We start from the raw sequence: 7,911 nt of genomic DNA on the forward strand, positions 1-7,911 counted from the left end.
TGCACGGGGCGCTGGGTTTGATCCTCAGCACCACATAAAATAAAAGATGTTGTGTCCACCGAAAACAAAAAAATAAATATTAAAAAATTTTCTCTCTCTCTCTCTTAAAAAAAAATCCTTAATTTTGAAAGTGATGTCTGTTTCCTTTTGCTAAGTCACTGAAGCTGGCATGGAGCTTGGGATTCTCCTGACAGCCTCCTCAGTCACTGGGATTACAGACCTGCAACACTGGGCCTGGCTCCTTTACATTTTAGATCTTTTTAAAAATCATGATTTCCAAGAAAATTGAATGTCTCAAATAAAAATACACGTCCACACAGGGCATTTATGTCAGTAATCCATGTTGATCTGCAGACTTTCCTTAAATTCATGTATTGCCGGGCGTGGTGGTACGTGCCTGTAATCCCAGCTGAGACAGGAGGATTGCAAGTTCAAAGCCAGCCTCAGCGATGGGCAAGACTCTAAGTAACTCAGGAAGACTCTGTCTCTAAATAAAATACAAAATAGGGTTGGGGATGTGGCTCAGTGGTTGAGTGCCCCTGAGTTCAATCTGGGGTAAACCCCTTCCCTGAAAAGAAAATCGTGTATTGTTATCACTGGGGCCCAAGTGCATTCAACAAAAATGACACCTAAGCTTTCACTTCGATTCAGCTGGTGGATTGCTCATGTCAAATTTGCAGCAGCAGGGCTGGGGATGTGGCTCAAGCGGTAGCGCGCTCTCCTGGAATGCGTGCGGCCCGGGTTCGATCCTCAGCACCACATGCAAGCAAAGATGTTGTGCCTGCCGATAACTAAAAATAAATGTTAAAATCCTCTCTCTCTCTTAAAAAAAAAAAAAAAAGACTTGCAACTCTCCAAACCCATTAAAAAAAAAAAATTTGCAGCAGCAATGTTTGTGTTTAGGTGCCATAAAACCGGATCCACACCTGACAAAGGGAATTTTGTGGCTTGGGTTATTTTGCTAACAATCATTGGGAAAGAAGGTGACACATCAGAACCGATCAGAAAGGTCTGGAGCACACAAAGGTGCCTCTCTCTTCTGAGGCTTGTACAGACTTTTAGCATCAGTCATTTGCTCTGGGAGTGGCCAGGCCATGCACCTCATCCTTCAATGGAAATGGGTACAAAATCGTCACCAGACGACAGCATCAAATGGAAGTCTTTGATGGGACAGTAAAAGATGATGATGGCAAACACTGCTACAGTGGAAATGGAAATAGCATTTTCATAATTAAGGATTTTTTTAACTAGACTTTTAAAAAAAATTCCATTTGTTTCTGCATACTCCTATTCTGATTTATGCTCTCGGTGCTGAGGTTCTGCAGTTTGAGAGGCACTGAGGGGTGACCTGGAGGCCCCTGTCCTGTTGGGACACTCACTGTTCTCCCAGAATCTCATTGTTACTACAAAATATCAGGCATTTCTACTCCTTTGACCCAGCTACTTTTGGCTTCTGGAAAGGAGAGGAGCGAAATCATGGAATACCAAGATATCCTTGATAATATTCAAAATACTCACCCACAAGGTCTGCCCAGGCAGCCATGAGCCACACAGAGCAGAGGGTCTCAGGGTGTGGACCCTGCAGAAGTGGGGGGCTGGTAGCCAGGAGGAAGGGTGTCCTGATGAGGGTCCAGGTAGCAGCAGGTAAGTGGCTGCCAGTCCAATGGTTGAGGGTGAGCTTCTTGAGGGGGCTTCTGCTCTTATTAGCATGAGGGGTGCTATACAGAATTTCCTGCTTTAGCCAGGGGGCTGGTCCCAGGAATGTCAAGGCTCCTCCACGGGGGTCTCAGTGTAGCACCCTTGAAAATCTCCTAAACAGCTTCCAGGGATTTTTGCACCTCTCATGTCTCTGGAGGACCTATAATAACTGCAATGGGAACATTTTAAAGCTTGTGGGCAGGCTTGGTCCTGGGAGTTTCTACTACAGATTTATTTAAATACATATAGGTCAAGAGTTGGTAAACTTTTTCTGGACGGTGCCAAATAAAAACATCTGTCAAGATGTGGCCAGCGTAGCCATAGAAAACATGTAAATATAAATTGGGGGGCTGGGGTTGTGGCTCAGTGGTAGAGCATTTGCCTGGCATGTGTGGGTTCCATCCTCAGCACTACACAAATTTAAATAAATAAAATAAAGGCATTGTGTCCCTCTACACTAAAAAAAGAAAAGAAAAAAAGAAATAAACCATGTAAATAAACAGGAAAAAGTGGCTATGTTGCAATAAAATGTGTTTTGCAGCATTAAACTTTTTATTTTACAAAATAGGCAGCAGGATATTGTTCTGCCAACACCAGCCCTTAAAACTAGTTTGAGTTGTTGAATGATTGGAAACAATATAAATATCTTTTGAAAGGGACTGGTTAAGTATGGAATGATCCGTTTAAAGGGAGAAATACCCAGAAGCTGAGAATATGCATGCAAAATTCTTAACTAATTGTCAACAGGTACTGAAACAAATACCTGTGCACCCTATACCCCTTGTTTATAGCAACATAGCAGTAGCCAAAATGTCGAAATGTCTTATCCCAAGGGGATAGGTTCCAAGATCCACTGACTTCCTGAAGCTGCAGATAGCACTGAATCCTACATACACTATTTTTCCCCTTTATCTATGCACCTGTGATAAACCTTCACCATTTTACTTACAGGCAGAACTTTTAGGCTTCTCTTTGGCATATTGAAACTCCAGCATCACCACTCTTGCACGTTGGAGCCATTATTAAGTAAAATAAGTGTTACTTGAACACAAGCACGGTTTTACTGCAACATTTGACCTGATGATCCAGATGACGAAGTGACTCTCAGGTGGGTAGCATAGATAGGAGAGGCTGCTATAGTCTCAACCTCACAGATTAAATGCTCAAAGCTTGATTGGTTGATGGCTTCTCATGACGAGGCAGAAGATTTCAATAATAAGAAGAAGATGCAGAAGGTTGGTCATTGAATTAATTTGTTCATTGGTCAAGCATTTATTGAGCACTTACTGTGTATACACTGGACAAAGGGATGATTCACATTCAGGATAGGACTGTGTGAGATTGCATCATGCTACTCAGAATGACATGCAATTTAAAATCTGTGCATTGTTTCGGGGATTTTCTGTTTAATATTTTTGGATTGGGGCTGGGGATGTGGCTCAAGCGGTAGTGCGCTTGCCTGGCATGCGTGCGGCCTGGGTTCGATCCTCAGCACCACATACAAAGATGTTGTGTCCGCCGAAAACTAAAAAATAAATATTAAAAAAAAAATTCTCTCTCTAAAAAGAAAAAAATATTTTTGGATTGTTGTTGGCCTCAGGTAACTAAAGCCATGGAAAATAAAACCATGGATAAAGGTGGTACTATTGTATTTTATGCCCATTTTATAGATGAGAAAACTGGGGCCAGGGGGATGTATCACCTGCCTCAGCTCATTGAGTGAACAAATAGCAGAGGGGAGATTTGAACCAAGTGTGTCTCCTCATCGTTTAACTCCTGTTGCAATGTGAATTTCCCAAGTAGAGCTGCTGGCAGCTTCCCAGACCATGACTTAAGTGCTGACATGGGTCTCTTTGTTGTTTGCTGGGTGTAATCCACATGCCACCATGCCCTTGGTTCCAGCAAGCCCGTCACTTAGAGGCTCAGAGTGCTGAGAGCCAAGATCCGGGGCCATTCACCAGCTGGGCATGAAGGTTGGAGAAGGACACAGTACACCCATCCACCTTTTTATCAACCTCTGAAAACTTGCAGTACGCTGTCTCAGGCTTGCAGTTGGTTGCAGAAAGTATTTTTAACTTCTATAAAAAATCCTGAGCCATTGAAATCAGCAGAACCATTGAATCCACAGTATTTTGAATAAAAAGAAGGAAGACTTATTTGTGAACTGCCAAATTACACTGGTTTGACTCAGTAGCGGGTAGGGTCAGTTCTGGAGCTGTTCCCTTGAAGAGCTCTAGGAGGCGCTATGCCCATAGAAAACAATATAAATGGTGCCTGTTGGTGCTTCCCAGGTCTGCAGCCCCCACCTTATGGGGACAGAACCGTTCCCTTGGTCCATGCAGGCCTTCCTCCAAACACTGTTTCCTCTCATTGCAGGAACGTGGGTCAGCATTATCTTCAACACATTTTGTGTGTGTGCGTGTTGTGTTGCTGGGGATTGATGCAACCCAGGGCCTTGCACCTGCTAGGCAAGCTCTCTACCACTATGCTACATCCTGAGCCCTGCAGGACATGTTTCTAATGATGAAGGAAGGAACTGGGTTCAGAAAACTTGGTCCCTCCAAAAAATGGAACTTCATCTGAGTTTTTGCGACGTGCTCCGAAAGGTTATGCTAAGAACCTTCTGAGTGAGAACTGACCCAGCTGTTAAACCTACTTCCGGCCCGGAGCCTGTGGTGCACACCTGCAACACCAGTGGTTTGGGAGGCTGAGGCAGGAGGATGGTGAGTTCAAAGCCAGCCTCAGCCATTTAGTGAGTCTAAGCAACTCAGCGAGACCCTGTCTCTAACTAAAATACAAAATAGGGCTGGGGACAAGTCTCAGTGGTTAAGTGCCCCTGGATTAAAAAGACAAAAACAAAAACAAACGAAAACCGAACCGTACTTCTGTCTGGTGAGGATGTGGAGAAAGGGAAGGTCTTCCTCACCATTGGTGGCAATGTAAGTTGGACAGCCATTATGGAAACAGTATGGAGAAATAAATTGAAAAAACTAGGTCTACCATATTGTCGGGAGCTGTTAATGGGAACCAGCGCCCCTTAGCCTTGAGCGATGAGAGTGTGGAGATGTGGCAAGTCATCCTTGGGCACTGTGTGTGTGAACAATGAGCATTGAGCACAGGCTGGACTGAACGCACGGTGCCCCTCTATTTGGGCAGGTGATATAAGTCTCTTTTCACTAGCTCCCTTTAGGATGGGCGTGGCCTTCCTAGATGTCAGTCAACCTGCTGACAGCAAGACACCCCAGAAGCTAGACTCTGGATCCCCTGAAACCTGACCCCTTGTCTCATTTGAATGGCTTCAGCCCTATAAAAATGTTCTGCTCCTGTCTCTTGCTCTTTTTTGCCCACCTTTCCCCCCTGGTGGGAGCTGCAGCTGAGGAGCCGTCATTGAACCCAAAGAAAAGGTACTTTCTGCATCTGTGTCTTTATTTATTCCCCAAATTCACTTGGAGTGACCTTGACCGGATTAGTCGTGCACCGTAGGACCCAGCAACCCACTATTGAAAATGAAGGGTGAAGGGTAAGGAGTATAAGTCCAAGGACATTTTCCCTTTCTTCAGCTCTTCCCCCATCTGCCTCCTCCCCGTAAAATTTAAAATTTTGTCATTTAAAATTCCAGACCGGGGCTGGGGATGTGGCTCAAGCGGTAGCGTGCTCGCCTGGCATGCGTGGGGCCCAGGTTCGATCCTCAGTACCACATACAGACAAAGATGTTGTGTCCGCCGAGAACTAAAAAAAAATAAATATTAAAAAAAATTCTCTCTCTCTCTCTCTCTCTCTCTCTCTCTCTCTCTCTCTTTAAAAAAAAAAAAAAAAAAAAAAAGGTATTGTGTCCAAGGAGGAAAGAGACACAAAGGAACTGCTAACTGACTGGTACTGGAGCCCCTTCCCTAATGGCTCAGCTGACCCCCGGACAATAAGCCCCAGGAAATCCCCTGTTCACATTCCTGTCCCACCCTAATGGGTCCGCGATGCAATGAACCCCAGGAATTGCCCTCCTGCCCACCCTAAACCAGCCTGTGTAACCAGGCCCTCGATTCAGCCCCCTTCATTTTCTGCCCCAAAAATGAGCCATTCCGGGAGCTCCACCAGGATGCAGCTGAATACTGAATACAGAAAGGCCCGCTGACCCTAGGTGTGATCCCTGCCTCCTGCCTTTGTCCCGCCTGCGTCCTTTGTGCTAACACTACGTAAATCCAGAGTGGAAATCAGTTTGGCAAAGACCCATCTGCACTCCACGTTCATTGTGGCACTATTCACAACAGCCGAGATGCAAAACCACATCCGTGTCCTTAGATGGGTGAAAATGAGGTACAGATACACAGTGGAGTGCTATGCAGCCACGATAAAGGTGAAATTTTGTCATTTGTGGCAATGTGCTTGGGACTGGTGGACATGATGTTAAGTGAAGTAGTCGGGCACAGATAGAAAAGATTCTGCATGTTCTCACTTATACGTGAAAGGCCAAAATAATTTTTAAAAACCCTACTTATCAAAAAAATCAAGAATAAAATATTAGCTAGGCACAGTGGCTCACACCTATAATCCAAGGGGCTCGGAGGCTGAGGCAGGAGAATGGCGAGTTCAAAGCTGCCTGCAAAAGCAGGTGCTAAGCAACTCAGTGAGATCCTATCTCTAAATAAAATACAAAATAGGGCTGGGGACACGGCTCAGTGGTTGAGTGCCCCTGGGTTCAACTCCCAGTACCTCCCGCCCCAAAAAAGAATAGAATATTGAGGAACAGGGTTGTGGCTCAGTGGTGGAGCATTTGCCTAGCACGTGTGAGGCACTGGGTTTGATCCTCAGCACCACATAAAAATAAATCAAGGTATTCCATTCATCTACAACTGAAAAAAAAAATAAAAATAAAGAAGAAATTAAAAAAAATATTATTGATTTCCAGAGGCTAGGGAGAGTGGGAGAGTGGAGATGGCTAAGAGTCCAGGGGCAGTTAACCAGGGAGAACAACGTCTAACATTCTATAACATAGTGGAGGAACTATGGTTGACAACAATTAGCTGAATATTTCAAAAAAGCTAGTAGAAAGTATTTTGGATGTTCCCAACATAAATGATACCTGGTTGATATGTCAGATATGACCACAACCTTGATCTGCTCATTACACATTGTAGACGTGTATTGGAACACCACACAGTACCCCGTAAGCATGTACAATTATTCTGTCAATTAAAAATGTTTTCAATTAAAAAATACTGGCAGAGCTTTATCCCTGAATCACCTTGAAGAGCAATCTTAGATTACCTACTTGCTGGACGACTTTGGGATAAAGAATAAAATTTCAGCCGGGCGGGGTAGCACACGCCTGTAATCCCAGCTACTCAGAGGCTGAAGTGGGGGTTGGGGGGGTGCAAGTGTGGGGCCAGCCTCCGCAATTCAGCAAGACCCTAAACCAGAAGAAAAAGAGGGTGGGGAAGCCGCTCACTGTACAGTACCCTACGTTCAACTTCCAGTGTCGCAGGGGAAAAAAAGGAATCTAATTTGCTCTTCCTGAGCCACCCCCCACCCTCAAGGAAACAGAGGAAATGGCAGGATGTTGTTGTTTTTGAAAGGTGACCTGGACGGGTCCGGGCTGAGCAGACCAGCCTCTGCTTCTTGGGAGGGTTCTCTAGACCTCTCAGCCTCTCCAGGAGATGATGGCAAGGAAGCAGGTCCGTGTCTTGGACCAGGCAAGTGAGAGGATTTGAGGAAACAGAAAGACAGCTCTGACCTGGAGCTTAGCCAAATCCTCCGGGGTCAGGAAAAACAGTCCCTCCCTGGGCAGGAATTTTCCTGGCAGGCCACGATCAAACTGTTTGCTATGGTTCTTTTTGAGACGCTCTGGGAAGGTCAGCGTATGAATGTCTGAGAGGCCTGACTCCAGGCCGGTGATGAAATGTGAGGGTGACTAGTATAAAAATGGAGTCACTTCCCCGGGCGCAGTGGCGCAGGCCTGTAATCCCAGCCTCTCGGGAGGCCGAGAAAGGAGGATCATGAGTTCAAAGCCTGCCTTAGCAATGGTGAGGTGCAAAACAACTCAGTGAGACCCTGTCTCTAAATAAAATACAAAATAGGGCTGGCTCGAGTGCCCCTGAGTTCAATCCCCAGTACCCCCACTCCCCCCCGCAAAAAAATGGAGTCACTTATGTCAAAACCTAACAAAGTGGGGCCAGGAGGCCATTAGGAAGGAGCCATGGAGCACATGTGCCTGTAAGA

Source organism: Callospermophilus lateralis, chromosome 1, assembly GCF_048772815.1.
Source record: "Callospermophilus lateralis isolate mCalLat2 chromosome 1, mCalLat2.hap1, whole genome shotgun sequence".
Taxonomy (NCBI): Eukaryota; Metazoa; Chordata; class Mammalia; order Rodentia; family Sciuridae; genus Callospermophilus; species Callospermophilus lateralis.